Source organism: Aethalodelphis obliquidens, unplaced genomic scaffold (genome assembly GCF_003676395.1).
Source record: "Aethalodelphis obliquidens isolate GAN/ISIS:26980383/991018 unplaced genomic scaffold, ASM367639v1 scaffold22, whole genome shotgun sequence".
Lineage (NCBI taxonomy): Eukaryota > Metazoa > Chordata > Mammalia > Artiodactyla > Delphinidae > Aethalodelphis > Aethalodelphis obliquidens.
The window spans coordinates 19,104,740-19,122,895 of NW_020837966.1; the positions used below are offsets into that span (position 1 = coordinate 19,104,740).

The window sequence follows — 18,156 nt, forward strand, 5'->3', positions numbered from 1 at the left end:
CTTTGGAAGTTTTTAAAGGAGAGGAAAAGATGCACAGTAGAGAGGCAAGGTGAGCTGCCCACACTTAACAGCTGGGTGATTTTGGAAAACTGAGTCAAGCTCTTTGCATCTCCTTTTTTCTCACTTGAGCAGTGAGTGCCCCGCTAGTCCCTGCCTCGCCGTGCTGCCTGGAGGCGAGGCTCTGCGTGAGCCCTTAAAGTGCCCCGCGAGTGCTGGGCACTGTTTCCTGATGCCCGTTCCTGGCGGGGAGAGCCGCACACTTCCTGTGCTTGTTTGAACACAGGTGTTCTCCTTTGCACTCTGGAGAGTTAGAGAAGAATGTGTAGAGCAACCGACTGTCCTGGTTTGCCTGGGACTGGGGCACGGAAAGTCCTGGAAAACCCCTCCTTGGTCCTCGGCAAACCGGGGCGGTTGGTCTTGCTAGGGGCACGTCCACGGAGCACGGGCTGTTGCACGTGGCTTGCCACGTCCATCATGGAGGCCTCCAGTCCCCAGAGCGGCTGAAAATTGCTGGCATAGTGGGAGTGTATTGCTGGTAGAGTGACCAGCAACCAGCTGGTCACTTCTTCACGGCTAAGAAGCTCACTGCTTTACGGATAAGATTTCGTTTTGAGCTGTCAATTATGGCTCAGATATCGCTAAGGGGAGCATTCTGCAAGCCAGTATTCTGAGGAAGGGCATCGTGCTTTCTATAGCTTTATGTTTAAACTTAAATAATCACATCATTCTATGGCTTAAGAAATCCTGATATAGAAAATATCAACTTCCTCAGCAAACTATTAGGAAGTGATGAGCCATGTTACGCAATGACCACCTGTACCTTATTTTCCTTATTAGCCTAAGTTCCTTGAGGGTGGGAAGCCTACCTTTGTGGTCTCCACAGAACAGATGGCTCGTGTAGCGTATACTCAATAAATATTGGGATGATGAATCCCTGTGTGATTAAAACATTCATGAAATGTTTTATAAGTCATGTACTTCTTAAGAGCTGAGTAGTCTAAAATTTGAGAAGCTATTATCAACTGATGGGCGATTAGAAAAGGAAAATAAGCAATTTTTGAAATGAAACCACATTATTTGTTTTCTAAAAAAAACCCCAAAACCTGTAATCGCATAAAATTCTTAGAACAATAACTACCGTGTGCAAAGTGCTACATTAGGAATCACGAAGATGCTTTCAAACAGCATTTTGGGCCAATGAAAGCTTACACAGTCAATCTCTTACCATCAGCAGGAACTGCATGCTCCCAATAAAGAAAGATATTGTCAGTTTTTTACTTCTTTCCTGTTGATTTTCATTTGTTACATATTCTGTAGATAATGTTAATTTGCACGTTATGGTATTTCTTTAACAGTTTCTTGGTTTTTATGGTAAGATGGTGTCTTTTTCTGGGAAGTGAAGGATAGGCACATATTACTTACACAAAGTGTGTTACAAAATGTGGTCCCTAGTGGGAGTTATGAGCAACATGGTAGCCCACAGATCACCTTGCATGTGTCATAAATATTTACTATGTTGACAATGATCTTGGAGGTAATTAAGAATCATTTTTGTCCTTTCAAAACCTTCTAGATCCCTCAGAACTAAACTCTGAATTATCCTAACTTTGAGTTGATTCTCTATCATTCCTAAATACCCAAGGGTCATCTTTTATATTGTATGAAACATAATCTTGTCAATAAAATACAGTATCATTTCTTTCATATGTTGCAAAAGCATAGTCAATGATGCAAATAATCTCCTATCTTTCATTCTGAGGGAAAACCATTAATAAGACCATACTCTTTGCAAGAATCGAAATTTAGCAGTAAGAGGGCACAAACCATCCATAAAGGCAAGACATATATTAGCAGTAAGGAAACAAGTCTAATGAGTATAATGTCCAGATGGAAATGAATAACTGAATCATTCTCTGTCCAATCAAATAGCATCTTAATAAGTTGTTGCATCATCTCTGTTGATTTAATTTAACTGGAAGATAGGAGAAAATGAGTATGACCTGCAAAAATATCTTCATTTCCCATGCTCATTAACATTTGCCCTGTGCATCCCCTCCTTTTATTCTGAAGGTGAAGTTACCTCCAAAATGGTCTTTAGGTTTCTTTCCCTCAGAAGCAGCCCATGTCAAAAAAAAAAAAAAAAAAAAAAATAGCCCCAAACTGGAATGAAATTATTGAAATTAAAAGAAATGGAACCCCAGTGTAAACACTTCTCTTGCAGGCAAGCTGGTAAGTACAAGTTGTCATGGAAACAGGATGTATTCAAATTATACTAGGAATGACGTTCTTCATCTAACTAGGTGTTCATCTCCTCTAAATGGGGAGAAATTGTTGTAGCTGAAATCCATTATATTTCTTTCAAATCTGCCTTAAAAACAATCACTCCCTTTATTTTATATAGAACTACAAAGACACAGAGCCTCACTCTCATAAAAGGGAGAATTAAAACTACTTGCAAAAGAACTGGGGCGTAAATAAAAGGCATAAAATGAAAATGAATCCCATGATATAAATCTACTGACGCACAGTGAAGGGGTGAAGGATGGAAATCAGACAATATAATACCACCTTCATTAACAATAGGACATATTTTTCTTCTATAGCATTAGTGACTATGTTTTACAGAATGATCTAGGCCAGTTCTCTGGAAGTTGGGGTGATTTGTTAACAGGTGTACTGTCACTGCTGCTGATTACAGCACAGGCCCTTGTTAACTGACATGCATGTAAGAAAGACACAGAAGAAAGGCAAGGCTGTGATGAGCAGTCATTTCCCACTACTTACTAAGGCAATCATCAAGAAACACATGGTACAAGCTAATTTTGTGGGGAAAGATTCACAGCATGGAAGGCCCATGAAGTCACAATACATCTAAGAGGTAGCTGGAAATTCTTTTTGATCAAGATGTTCCTTTGGGAACATCCTGTAATATTTTTCAGGTGAAGATAATTTCTCTACCTCCTTCCAAAAGATGAAAAAAAAGATTTTTCAGGTTTTGCAGCCTGCAATGCTGAGGTCTCAACAAAGCCTTTGTCCAAGCACTTAAGACAATGATCATTCAAATTAAAATGCCAACAGTTCCAAAATATACAAAGAACTCTTAAAACTCAACAATAAGAAAATGAACAACCTGATTTAAAAATGGGCAAAGACCTGAACAGACAACTTACCAAAGAAGATATACAGATGGCAAATGAGCATATGAAAATATGCTCAACATCACGTGTCATTAGGGAATTACGAATCAAAACAACAAGATGTGAGTACACACTGATTAGAATGGCCAAAATCCAAAACACTGACAACACCAAATGCTGATGAAGACTTGGAGCAACAGGAACTCTCTTTCATGGCTGGTGGTAATGCAAATGGTACAGCCATTTTGGAAGACAGTGGTGATTTCTTACAAACCTAAACATACTCTTACCATACGATCCAGCCATCGTATTATTTGATATTTAGCCAAAGTACTGTAGTTGAAAATATGTTCACACAAAAATCTGCAGATAAATGTTTATAGCAACTTGATTCATAATTGCCAAAACCTGGAAGCACCCAAGATGTCCTTCAGCAGGTGAATGGATAAATAAACTATGGTACAACGATTAACTGGATATTATTCAAGGATAAAAAGAAATGAACTATCAAGCCATGAAAAGACATGAGGAAGCTTAAGTGCATATTACTAAGTGACAGAAGTCAATCTGAAAAGGCTACGTACTATATGATTCCGACTATATGACACTCTGGAAAACGGAAAAACATGGAGACGGTAAAAGGATCAGTATTTGCCAGGAGTTAGCGGGGAGGGAGGGAGGAACAGACAAAGAAAAGAGGAATTTTAGGGCAGTGAAACTACTCTGTACGGTACTCTAATCGCAGATACATGTCCTTATACATTTGCCCAAACCCAGTGAATGTACAGCACCAAGACTGAATCCTAATGTAAACGACAGACTTTGGATGACAATGATGTGTCAATGTAGGTTCATGGATTGTAACAAATGGACCTCTCTGGGTGGGATTTTGACAGTAGGGGAGGAAGTGCATATGTAGGGGTAATAGGAGTAACGGAAGTCTCTGTACCTTCTGCTCCATTTTACTGTCAACCTAAAGCTGCACTAAAAAATACAGACTACTTTAAAAAAAAAATACCAACAGCAATAATAGCTACAATTTCACGACTGCTTAACTATGTTCCACATTTACTTATCTCAGCTATTCCACATATCAACCCTATGAGGTAGATACAATTATCATCCCCGTTTTACACACTGGAGGCTCAAAATGGTTAAAGAACATTCCCACAATTACACAGCAAGACGTACAGAGTTGAAACCCAAGTCAGTCTGGTTCCAAGCCTGTGCTCCTAACATGTACAAACTCTTCTCTTGAGGACAAGTTTCACCTCCCTGAAGACGTCACTCTGTCATATGAAAAATGAGCTCGGCCTCTGACTTAGGGAAGGATTCGAATTATGCTCCCAAATGCTAAAAACAGAACACTGTGGAAAAAGTGTACAAAGACTATAGATGCTTATTAAATAAACAATACAGGACTAGTAAACATCAGAGTTCAACTACAAACTAACAGCTGTTTTAGCACTGGCTGTAAATTTGGTCGAACCATCTGCTTCCAGAGAGGGACTGTTTAAGAGATATAAACCAACAGATCCAAGAATCTCAATGAACTCCAAACACCAAAAACATGAAGAAAATCACACCAAAGCAGAGCATAATCCAATTGTTCGATACCAGGAAAAAGATACGCTATGAACAGAGAAACAAAAATAAGGATTAGAGAAGAGTTTTCATGGGAAATAATACAAGCAAGAGGATAGTGGAGCAATCTCTTCAAAGTGCTGAAATTTAAAAAGTGTCATCTTAGAATTCTGTGTCCAGTAACACATCTTTTCAGAGACAATGGAGAAGAAATATGCTTCCAGCGAGATGGAGTAGAAATGCTTTCCTCAGTTTTTCTCACAGAGTACAGTGAAAACTCCTAAACATTATATATGAAACAAACAGAAGGTTTAAAGAAGGTGGCACACCAGCTAGGGACCTTGGGACCCAAGGAGTGACATGATGGTGAGTTCCTTGGGATTTTTTTTCTTCTTCTTTTTTTTTTTTTTGGCCACATATATCCCAGATTTGGAGCTGGAAAAGCTGACAACCTGGAAATGACGATGGGTACAGACAAGAAAAGCCCCAACAAAAGCCTTTCTCCCTAACCAAAGGACACGGAAAGGAGTAGCCAAGCAAGATAAAAACTTTTAGACAAGAACTACTCTACACCAACCAAACACCATGGGAAAGACTGTGACCCTACCTCTACCCAAGCCAGCAAGGCCAGGAGGGGAGCTTAGGCTTCTACCTTCACCAGGCAGAGTGGATCCAACAAACAAACAATGACACGAGCAAAACCCCCGTGATCCTACAATATCCTATATACAAAAAACTCACTTCAAATACAACATGGTTAAATGGAAAGGAAAAGGATGGAAAAAGATATACCATGTAAATATGAATCTAAAACAAAGAAGTAAGAGCGGCTCTCCTAATATCAGATAAAATAGATTTCAGAGCAAAGTTTACTAGAGACAAACGACGTTACCTAAGGATGAAAGGATCAACCCACCAGGAAGACATAATGACTCCAAATACGTGTGCACCAAACAAAAGAGCCTCAAAATACACAAAGCAGACCCTGAAAGAGCAGACAGGAGAAAGGCAATCCACAATTATAGTTGAAGACTTAAACACTCCACTCTCAGCAACTGATAGAACTATGAGACAGAACATCAGCACGGGTAAAGAAGAAATGAACAACAAAATCAGTCAACAATACCTCACTGAGATAGACCGCACTTTAGCAGAATATGCATTTTTTTCAAATGCTCTAGAATGTTCACTAATATAGATTACATCCTGGACATAAAACAAAACTTAACAACAACAACAAAAAGAGCAGAAAGGCAACAGGACAGAAGAAGGTTAAAAGTAAAAAGGATAGAAAGTCTATTTTTCTTTCTGCAGGTAATACACAAAAACTTTCAATTTAACAAATATTTACTGAGCACCTCCCATGAACCAAGACTATATGAGAAAAACTGTTAAGAAAATAAAAGAACTTCAAGAATTCATTCGAAACCACACACCCATGTACACACGTAAACACACACATACAAGCAGACATCCTGAAATCCCAGGCATAGCCTGTTAAGCAAAATTAGACATTACATTGATCCTTAGCTTGATTTTATGAGCATATCCTACCATGAAATAATTTTTTAAATAAAAAAATAAGAGTAGATAAAAGATATACTGTGCCACTTCTAATCAAAAGAAAACTGGAGTGGCTATATTATTATCACACTAATTAAATTTCAGAGCAAAGAATATTACCAGGTCAATTAATAATATAAAGGAGTTACTTCATCAAGAGGACACAGCAATTCTAAACATGTTGCTCCTGACAATAACAGAACTCCAAAATACATGAAGAAAAAACCATTAGAAGTGCTAAGAGAAATATGAAAATCCATAATTATAGTCTGAGATTTCAACACCCCTCTCTCAATAACTGATAGAACAAGTAGACGGAAAATCACTAAGAGTATAAAATATTTCAACAACATTATCGACTGACTTGGTCGGACATTTATAGAACATTCTATTTAACAACCACACAATACACATTCTTTTCAAGTACACAAGGAGCATTTAAGTAAGACAGACCATATTCTGGGCCATAAAACAAATCACAATAAATTTAATAGAATTCAAGTCACATGCGTATGTTCTCTGATACAATGGAATTAAATTAAAAATTAATAACAGCAATATCCCTGGGAATCTCCAAATATATATAGGTTAATAACACACGTCTATATAACCCATGGTTCAAAAAAACAATCAAAAGGGAAATTAGAAAGTATTTTCAAATGAGTAAGTATGAAAACACATACATCAAATTTGTGGGAGGCTGCTAAAATAGTACTGAGGGAAAATTTTATAATAAGAGTACTTAGAATAGTGGTCTCAAATCAATGAACTCAGCTTCATGTTAAGAAACTGGAAAGAGAAAACTGGACTCAAATTAAGTAAAAGAAAGGAAATAGTAAAGATCAGAGTAGAAACCAATAAAGTGGAAAACAGAAAAACAACAGAGAAAATGAATGAAACCAAAATATAGTTCTTTGAGATTAAAAAAAACTGACAAACCTCTAGTCAGACTATTCAGGAAAAAATTGAGAAGAAACAAACTACCAAAATCAGGAATGAGACAGATGATATCAAGCAGACTCTACAGATAGCAAGGGAATTCTAAAGAAAACAAAGGGCTGATTAATAAGTCTCTGAAAATGAATTAACACTGGAGATGGAAAAATTCCTTGAAAGACACAAACTACCAAAGTTTACTCAAGAAATAGATACTAACTTGAATAGCCATATATCTATAAAAGAAATGTAATACGTAGTTAAATACCTTCCCCCAAAGGAAATTCAAGGCTCAAATGGCTTCACTCGTGAATTCTACCAAATATTTAAGGAAAAAATAATACCAACTACATAAATTCTTCTTCTACACAAACTACAAACACACACACACACACACAAAAACTGGAAAGGAGAGAATACTTTCCAACTCATTCTATTAGGCCAGCCCCACTCTGAAGCAAAAAACAGACAAACCAGTACAAGAGGAGAAAATTAGAAACCAATAACCTTCATGAATATAGATGCAAAAATCTCAAACAAAATCTTAGCAAGTAGAATATAAGAAAACATAAAAAGGATAATACATCATGACTAACTAGAGGTTCTCACAGGAATGCACATTGGTTTAACACTTGGGAGTCAATTAATATAATTCATCATTTAACAAACTGAAATAGTAAATCATCTCAAAAGATGCAGAAAAAGCATTTGCCAATCCAACATTCATTCCTGATTAAAAAAAAAAAAACTCTCAGGGAAGTACAGATAGAAGGGAACTTCCTCATCTACAGGTATCTACAAAAACCCACAGCTAATATCATACTTAATGGTAAAAAACTGAATGCTTTTCCTCTAATATGGGGGAAGAGACTAATGAGGTCCATTCTCATCACTTCTATTTAACATTGTACTTATTGCCAGTGCAACAAGGCAAGAAAAAGAAATAAAAAGCATTGGAAAAGAAAAAGTAAAACTGTCCTTATTCACAGACAACACAATCATCTATGTACAAAACCTCATGGAATTTACCCCGAAAAGCTACTAGAATTAATAAGTGAGTTTAATAAAATCTCAGGATACAAGATCAATACGAAACTCAATAATATGTTTATATACTAGGATTGAAGAATGAGAAATGGAAGTTTTTAAAAATACCATTTATAATAGTATCAAAAATATGAAATACTTATGGATAAATGTGATGAAAGATGTGTAAAAACTGTACACTGATAACTACAAAATATTGCTGAAAGAAATTAAAGACCTAAAAAAATGGAGAAATATACCTTGATCATGTATAGGAAGATGGAGTATTGTTAAGATTTCAATTCTCCCCAAATTGATCTATACACAATCCCAATTAAAATCCTAACAGGCTTTTTTGTAGAATTTGACAAACTGATTCTAAGATCTATATATAAATGCTAATAACTCAGAATAGCCAAAACATTCTGAAAAAGAAGAACAAATTTGGAGAAATAACACTCCCTGATTTTAAAAGCTTATTGAAAAGCCACATTAATCGATACACTGTAGTATCGCCCTCAAGATAGATGTAGATAAACTGAACAGAATAGCGAGTCCAGAAACAAACACACATATATATATGAACAATTGATTTTTGACAAAAATGCAAAGGCAATTGTGTGAACAATAGTAGTTTTTCAAGAGAGGGATGGAACAATTGGCTATCCATATGCAAAAAAAAAGAACTTCAATCCATACCTCCCATACCTCATACCGTTTATAAGACTGAGCTTAATATGAAACATAAAATTTTAAGAAAATAAAACCTCTAGAAGAAAACGCAGAAGAAAATCTTTGTGACCCTGACTTAGGCAAAGATGTCTTAGATATGACAGCAAAATCAGATGCATAAAATAATTCAAAATGATAAACTGGACTTGGTGAAAATCAAAATCTTGTGCTTGTCAAAAGACACTATTGAAAGAATAAAAAAAGAAGCCACAGACCAAGAGAAAATATTTGTGAATCATATATCTGAAAAAGAACTTGACTCCAGAATATATTCTTAAAACTTTCAAAAATCAGTAATAAAAATATATACAAATGGTATCATGAAAAAAGGGCAAAAAGTTGAACAGATTTATCAGCAAAGAAGATACAGAGATGGCAGATAAGCACATGAGAAGATGCTCAACATCATTAGCCATTATTTCCAACCTAGGAGAATTCTATTCCCAACCAAACTATCAATCAAGTATGAAGGTTAAAAAAAGTGCGGTTTCAGATATGTAAAATCTTACTGAGATATATACCTCACATAAAAATAAATGAAAAAAGGGCTTCCCTGGTGGTGCAGTGGTTGAGAATCTGCCTGCCAATGCGGGGGACACGGGTTCAAGCCCTGGTCTGGGAGGATCCCACATGCCACGGAGCAGCTGGGCCCGTGAGCCACAGCTACTGAGCCTGCGCGTCTGGAGCCTGTGCTCCGCAACAAGAGAGGCCACGACAGTGAGAGGCCCGCGCGCCGCGATGAAGAGTGGCCGCTGCGATGAAGAGTGGCCCCCGCTCGCCGCAACTGGAGAAAGCCCTCGCACAGCAACGAAGACGCAACACAGCCAAAAAAAAATAAATAAATTTATAAATAAATGAAAAAAGAAAGAAAGAAGGAAAGAAGAAGAAAAAGATGTGGGCTACAGGAAACAGGAGCTCTGACATAGGAAGGTAGTGAAGAGACAAACATGACGTTGAAGGGAAGTGCCAGGGCAACAGTCGTGCAGACGGCTGTTCAGATCAGATTGAAGAGAATGAAGGTTCCAGGAGAGATGTCTCCAAGGACAAAAATACAACCACCTGATTGGATGATGAGTTTGGCTGTAGTGAGTGAAACTGTATGGTTCTGTCAAAAAGTTTGAGTGGGGGTTTCCCTGGTGGCGCAGTGGTTGAGAGTCCGCCTGCCAATGCAGGGGACACGGGTTCGTGCCCCGGTCCGGTAAGATTCCACATGCCGCGGAGCGGCTGCGCCCGTGAGCCATGGCCGCTGAGCCTGCGCGTCTGGAGCCTGTGCTCCGCAACGGGAGAGGCCACAACAGTGAGAGGCCCACGTACCGCAAAAAAAAAAAAAAAAAAAAAAAAATTTGAGTGGGTTACAGGCACACATCACTTTACAGGGAGGAAAAACCACAACCATTAGCTCTAAGGAAAACAAAAAAGGTGTACAATTCACAAAATGTAGTTATCATGTATGATTCAGCTGTGAACTACACTACACAGGATGGAATTTTACAATTCTACAGCTCACTGATGCCAAGTTGACTCTAACTAACTTGTATTCATTAGAGTTCTATGCCTGTTAGGAGAGTGGCAGAAGGGTGGCAGCAGGGTGTGGGGTGGCTCTGAGAAATGCAGCTGTTAACTCATAATGTCTGTGACACTGAAATCAGACCTTCCTAAAATCACAGGGAAGTCTAAGGAGAAATGTGCCAAAGTCATACCTTTTATGTGGCTTGTTTCACCATCAAAATCGGTCTGCCTTGTCTCTGAGGTAAGCCCCTTTTATTTTTGCAGATACTCTCCCTAACAGTGGTAAGAATTCTGGCCAGTGAAAGATTCTATACTTCATCTAAATAAAAACCCAGTGCAAAGCTTGGGGCGGGCGGAGGAAGAATTTATGTGTGTGGATGCGAATGTGTATAGAGGGTGGGTATTTTAAAGAGTTAAACGTTCATTTTTCATTACAAGAAAGTTATTGGATAACTGGTAAAACAGAAAATCAAGGAAGAGTAGGTACATCCCTAAAGGTGTGTCTTATGGGCCTCAGTACCATAGCTTAGACCATTAGATAAGGATGTACTCCAAAAATCTGTATCTTAAAAATTATAGTCTCTATAATTCTCTAGAATAGAAAATAACAACAATCAATGCACGATTTGATTTTTGAGTAAATAAGAGAGGAGGGGGAGGAGAGGATTATAGAAGTAGTAGCTCTGATATCTACTAATTATATCATGATTCCACACACAGGAAGAGGACGTTTAAGCAACAGGTTTGATCCTATCATCTTTGGCACTCACAGTAGCACCCTTGTCCTGATAGTTGCATTCCATCTTTCGAAAGCAAAATTTAGGATCACAACATGATTTAACCCTAGAGGGAGTTGAAGCGGCTATTAAACATCATATAATAGAAAAGAGAGGGGCCACATAAAAGGCTTTTTTCTCACTTGCAGCCATGGCTATAACTCTTTGAAAAAAATATACTACCAAAATATCAAAAATGAGATTTTAAGTGGTGACAAGTGTCTATTTTTGTTTCTTCTAAATGTTAGAAGTGTTCATTTTCAAACGATTAAAATACCGCCTATAGCATAATGGTTTTTCTCAATTCTGTACCAAGTAATACAACCTTCAGTTTAGTATTTATTTATAAGATGTTGATACGTTTTTTTTCCCCCTCAATTATGTATTAGTCAACGCAGCCCTGTATGTGTACTTATTAAGAATTCAGGCTTTCAGGCCAGGTAGACCAGACTTTAACCTTGCTTTACCACTATAGACTATGTAATTAACTGCTGTAATTAACATAAGACTCAAGGTTCCTCATCTGTAAAATGGGGGTACAGGGTTTTGTAGAAGTAAACTAGACAGTGTATGCAAAACACCTTGGCGCACTAATGGATCTAAAAAAAAAAAAACATCTTTCCCAATGGGTAGACACTGTACTGTAAAGCTAGTGACTGAATAAGAGTTTCTTAATCCCTCCTCCCAAGTTCATTTCGGCATCAAAGCATGTAAATACGGAAGCAAACCAAAGACACAACCCTTGTACACATAACCTTATGGCAAGACATACTGATTTCTGTGACCAACCCCAGGGATGGGCCCGAGAGTTCACACCTTAAAGGCTTACATTCACTCAGGAAGCAATGAGGAGTCCATGTCACATTCTAGGCCGGCAGCACTCTTTTGATAAGGATACTTCCTAAGGTTACAGAGGTGACCTGACTTTGATATGAAATATGGGGGTTTTTTCACAATTATGTTACTTGCTTAGGACATCCAGAGTTGTGCAACTATCACTACCTAATTTTAGAACAACTTCATCACCCCCAAAACAAATGCTCCAATACTCATCTGCAGTCACTCTTCAATCCCCTCTACCTCAAGTCCCTGGCAACTACCAATGTGCTTTCTGTCTCCACAGATGTGCCAACTCTCGCCACTTTACAGAAATGCAAGTGTACAATACATGGTCTTTTGCATTTGACTTCTTTCACTTAGCATAATGTTTTCAAGGTTCGTCCATGTTGCAGCATATGTCAGTACTTCATTCCCTCTTATGAGTGTGTAATATTCTACTACGTGGAGAATTCACATTTTGTTTATCCACTCATCCACTGACAATTGGATTACTCCCCCCTTGGCTAGTATGAGAAATGCTGCTATAAACATCTGTGTCTAAATTTTATGTGGACATGTTTTTATTTCTCTTGGGTATATACCTAGGAGTGGTATACACTGCTGGGTCATAGGTAACTCTATGTTTAACTTATGACAAATTTCCTAACTATTTTCCAAAACAGCTGCATCGTTTTATATTTATACACCAGCATTGTATGAGGTTCTAATTTCTCCACATCATCGTCAACACTTGCTATTTTTTTGATAACAGCCATCCCACTAGGTGTGAAGTGGTAACTCACTATGGCTTTGATTTGCATCTTTTTAATGATTAACGATGGTAAGCATCTTCCCATGTATTTATTGGCCATTTGTATATCTTTTTGAAGAAATGCCTATTCAAATCCTTTGCCCAATTTTAAACTGGACTGTTTGGCTTTTTACTGTTGATTCATAGGCATTCTTTATATATTCTAGACACAATTCCCTCATCAGACATATAACTTGAAAATACCTTCTCGCATTCTGTAGGTTGTCTTTTCACTTTCTTGAAGGTGTTCTTTGAAGTGCAAACTTTAAAAATTTAATAAAATCCAATTTACCTATCTTTTCCATTTTTTGCTCATCCTTCTGGTGTCATATCTAAGAAACTATTGCCTAATCTAAAGTTATGAAAATTCACTCCTATGTTTTCTTCTAAGTTTTACAGTTTTAGCCCTTACATTTATGTCTAGGATACATTTTGAGTTAATTTTTGTACATTATATTTGTGAGGTAAGGGTCCAACTTCATTTTTTTGCACATGGAGAAAACTGTTAAAAGAGTTTTCACTAAACCATATTTTGCTTATTAGAAGTGTGACAGTATGCCATGCGTGTACACATGAATGACATATTCAGTCATTCATTCAACAAACATATACAGCAAGGACAATATTTTGAGATATGACCTGATCATTTTTCTTCCTGTTTTTCCCTTTCCTTCCCCACACTGAAGCAGATAGCAGGGTCCAGGCTTCCTCACCAAGGAGAGGTTTACGGAAGGTAGCTTCCTGACTTTCATTCTCCCAAACACCTAAACTCTGGGACCACCGATTCCCAGGAGAACTGACCAATTATACTATCCAGAAGAACAGAAAGAACAGTATTCCCCAATGCTGGAGTAGACAGGGAGTCCCCAGAGACGAAGGCAGAAGGGAGGAACGAGAGGGTACTGAGAGAGGGGATCTGCACTGGGTTTCCCAGACATACAGCTGAGAGACACCTAATACGATATATACTCTCAGCCCCTATTCTCACACCCCAAGTCTGGCATGAGACAGCTAAGAATCACCAAACCACAATGGCTTATAAGGACAGAAAAAACATGGCTACAACTGACCAAACATCACTGACCTCCCATACACACGCACGCACTACCCTGAATGACTGTGTGCCGGGCCATCTGGGCACTAGCCTGGAATTACGGCACATCCCAAAGAAGCAAAGGTCCATGATGAAACGCCAGAAGCACCAAGTTTACATGTTTTTCTTCACCATCAATGCAAAATGGCAACTCAGTCAGAAATTAAGTTTCTACGAAGCAGTTATATTTCTGGCACCCTTGATTTTATAGACTGACATTCACACCTGCCACACAAATATTGAGACATATATATATACACATATATGTGTGTGTGTGTGTGTGTGTCCGTGTGTGTGTCTGTGTGTGTGTACGGCATCCTCCTAGGCTAGGTTGAGAATATAAAAGTCAATCAAGCCATGGTTAGCCAAGGCATTTATAGTCTAGTAAGAGCAAAAAATGTATTTACCATTTATTACACACCACCTGGGCGCACACCTTGCGTTACACTCTTTTTTTGTAAATGGATAGAATTTAATGGAATCTTCCTCGCAAAAGGCCTTTGAGGCTCAGAGGTTCAGAGGAGGTAAAGGACTTGGCTAAGGATACATGTTAGTAATTGATGGGACTCGGATATGAACTGAGATATATTTAACTCCAAGTCCATTTGCAGTCCTGAAGTTATGACTCCCTCCCATGGAGAGGCCAATCTAAGTAATATCCTTTGATAACTCAGCATCCATTGGACATAGATTTTGTTTTCTAAGAGTTGGGATGAGACTAAGTCAAACCAACCTCCTCTAACTTGATGCTCAACATGCCCATTGGCAGATGACTAGCCAGAAGCCTGAGGCTGGACAGGAGACATCAGCCAAACTGTCTCCCGTGATGATGGGGACCATGGCCTTGATTGAATCTGTCAAGGTCTGTCAACCAGTCTTCCAAACAGCAGACTTCCATTACCATTCACATCACCTACATGTGCAGCAAAGAAGTAACAGAACTAATTTGGGGTGGAAACCCCAACTTTTCTATCTATGTGCAAAAGGAAGCAATTTTTCTTAGAGGGAAGAATCCCACCGAGCTGTTATGCTTTGAGATGCTAGCACTCAAATTGGTGCCTAAGAAACTATTTTAAATTCTTCAGTGAAGCTCCCTAGAAACAATAAAGGGAAAATAAGTTGATTCTGGCAATGAAATGTTAATAGTTTTTCCTTAAGTATTAATCTTCTGAACAAATGGTGACAATGAAAGAAGCAGGCATATAACTGCTGTGAGAGCCGTGATTTATATATTTTCTATTGCTGCTTCTGCTATTTGATCCTGAGATGATGACTAAACCAAATCCCAAAGGGAAGCGTACTGAGTCATGGAGAGAAGTGGAAACCTTAGAGAAACCTAAATCATAAGGAACTAATGTCTCTCCTTATGGGTCTTTTTATGCAGAATAAATCTCTCCCCATTCGGGATTGTATAACCATTTACCTTTCATTTTCTCATATACAAAGTGAACCTCAGAGGTGAGGACCCTCTGAAATCATTTGGTCCAATTTCTCCTTTTGTAAATGGGAATATTTGAGATTCCAAGAGGTTAAGCGAAACGTCAAATGATCATTAGAACAAATAATATGAAGATTTCATCTAAGTGGTAAGGGTACTGACCTAGGAGTGAGAAGACCTGGATTCTACTGCCCACTCAGCCATGTATGAGTTCACAGAATGAAAGCACTGGATGAGATGCTTTTGAAAATCTCTCCCCTCTTTGAAGCGGCTTTAATTCTGTGAACATCAGTAGTGTTTGGTTCTTTGTTTTTACAAAGGTAGCACCTTTCTTTGCAGTTACGGTGAAGGCGCAATACGTATGGTGGTTGTGAGCGTGGGCTCTAGAGTCAGACTTTCTGCCTTGCAATCCCAGCTCTCACACTTACTTTTGGTGAAAGCCTGAACAAATTAACCTCTCTGCCTCATCTGCAAAATGGAAATTATAACAGTACCCACCCCATGAGGCCCTTAGAATGATGAAACGAGATAACACATGTCAAGTATTCAGCACACCGCCTGGCACATAGCAAGTGCTCAGCGAACACAGGCTGCCCTTAATAGTGTCATAAAGGAACCAGAGTTGGTATCTCTGTGTGAGTTAAAAGAAGGCATCCCTTCCTCTGGGTAGAAGCAGCCCAAGTGCTAAGGTCCACATCAAGGCTGGAACTCACTGTCTGTGGCTATGTGCCTGGCTCTAAAATATCAAAGTAAGAAATCACTCCCCAATATCCTTTGCTGATAGTGGTACCCAATGAATATGTGTCTGTTATCATGTAGGCCTTCTAGAAAACTCTTCAGAGGAGGCCCACTTAGATGGCAAGGACACTTTTGCTCTTCTTTCCTTTTCCTTCTTTCTGCCTGGAATGCCGAGGGAATGGCTGGGGTGTCAGCAGCCTACTGATCACGAGGAAAGGGCTAAAAGATTTTCAGAGACTCAGACTTACAGCCAATAATTCCATGCCATTAACCTCCAGACTTCTTGTTTTATGAAGAAAAGAAACTCATGTACATTTTTGAGCTACTATTATCAAAATGCAATTCCTGACCAAAACACTCTCCAAAATCTAGTTCTCTTTTCTGTCAACAAATATCTGTAGACTTGCCTGGTCAGCCACTTGTCCCTGGCCACTTAGGGGCCCTAAGTCAGGCCCTCATTGGCCATCACTTAGATTTTTACAAAATGTCCAAATGCCCTCAAGGTCCTTGCTATTCCAAGTGTGGTCTGTAGACCAGAGGCATTAGTGTCACCTAAGAAATTACTAGAAAGGCATCACCTCCAGCCCCATCCAGACCTACTGAATCAGGATCCCCAGTGATTTCTGGGCACGTTAAAGGCTAAGGCTCTGGACTAGCCTTCCAGACTCTGCTCTGTCATTCCTCTTAAACACTACTGTCAAAATAATCTTCCTGACGCACATCAGTCGTTTTCTAATCACAGCACTTTCCTCAAAAACCTCCAAGGGCTCCTGACTGCCTATAGACTAAAGTTTAGACTCCTCAGTCTGACAAGGCTTTCTGTGATCTTGTGTCATCCTAAAAATGCCCATCACAGTGCCTGCCATGCCAATAAATAATATTCTGCATAAAACAAAGCAAAACATGAGTGTACCTGAGAAAGAACATATTTTTAAATGCTGGCTTCTCCATCCTAGGCATGGGGATACAGGGTTAGGAAAAACCAGACACAGTCGCTTGCCTTCCTGGAGCTTAGAGATCAGCTGAACCGACATGATCTTCAAAAGCAATAAAAATACATAATACCAAATATTAAGTGCTAAGAAGGAAATGAATGGGCAATGGTACAGAGTAAGCTAGACTGGTCAGAAGAGTGGCCCAGAGGATGGGGAGCCCGTTGAGGGGCTGGTCCAGGCAGAGGGAACGGCCTACGCAAAGCCTGGAGAGAATCTGGTGCAGCTGAGGATCAGAACAGGGGCTGCCCTTTCGGGCTTCCCAGAAGACTGACACCCTGGGAGGAAGGTGGCATGGGATTCACCTTCCAAATCAAGGGAAAATGCTGAATTTCTTTTCCCTGACGTATGCCTTCACTGGGACCACGAATGGGGCAGAGAGCAGGGTATGCTTCAGGGTCGCTGGTGAGTCCAGCCGTGGAAATCAGACCGAGTGAAATTTGAATCTCAGCTCTACCACTTACCGGCTCTCAACTCCCTTGACCTCCAAGCCTCTGCTTCCTCAGATATAAAGCGGGTTTAAGCATAGAACCAACTTTGTATTTCTGTGACCGCTGAGGGCGTAAAGCTCCCCAGAACACTGCCGCCCACATCAGTGCTGACCTGAATACTAGAGGTTACAAGGCTGTGATCACGACGATGACTGTGAATTACTATGAGCTTGAGGGCAGAGGGCTCATCCCAGATCCTCCGGTCCCACACCCCGCCCCCACGCCCCGAGGCCTCCCGACTCTGCCATCCCAGGCAACCTCCCCCCCGCGCACGGCCACCTCAGTGACCCCAGGGCGGGCGCCGGGCACCGCCGCCGGACCCCCGTTACCTGGGGCCAAACGCGACCTGCCGCCACCTCGCGTCCTGGGCCCTGCCTCCCTCCCGGCCGCCTCCCGGCCCCGCAGCTGCTGCGGCGGCGCCCCCAGCCCAGCCCGGCCCGGGCGGCGCGGGAAGCCTCGGCGGGGCTGGCGGCGGCGGCCACGCGGCGCGCTCCGGCGGAGGGGAGGGGGC

At 39.9% G+C, this 18,156-nt stretch overlaps 1 protein-coding gene across 1 annotated transcript in view; it reads right to left on the minus strand.

The window, feature by feature from the left end:
* Window positions 1–18,156, minus strand: part of EIF4E3 (eukaryotic translation initiation factor 4E family member 3) — a 99,617-nt gene that overhangs the window by 69,865 nt on the left and 11,596 nt on the right. The window lies entirely within an intron of this gene.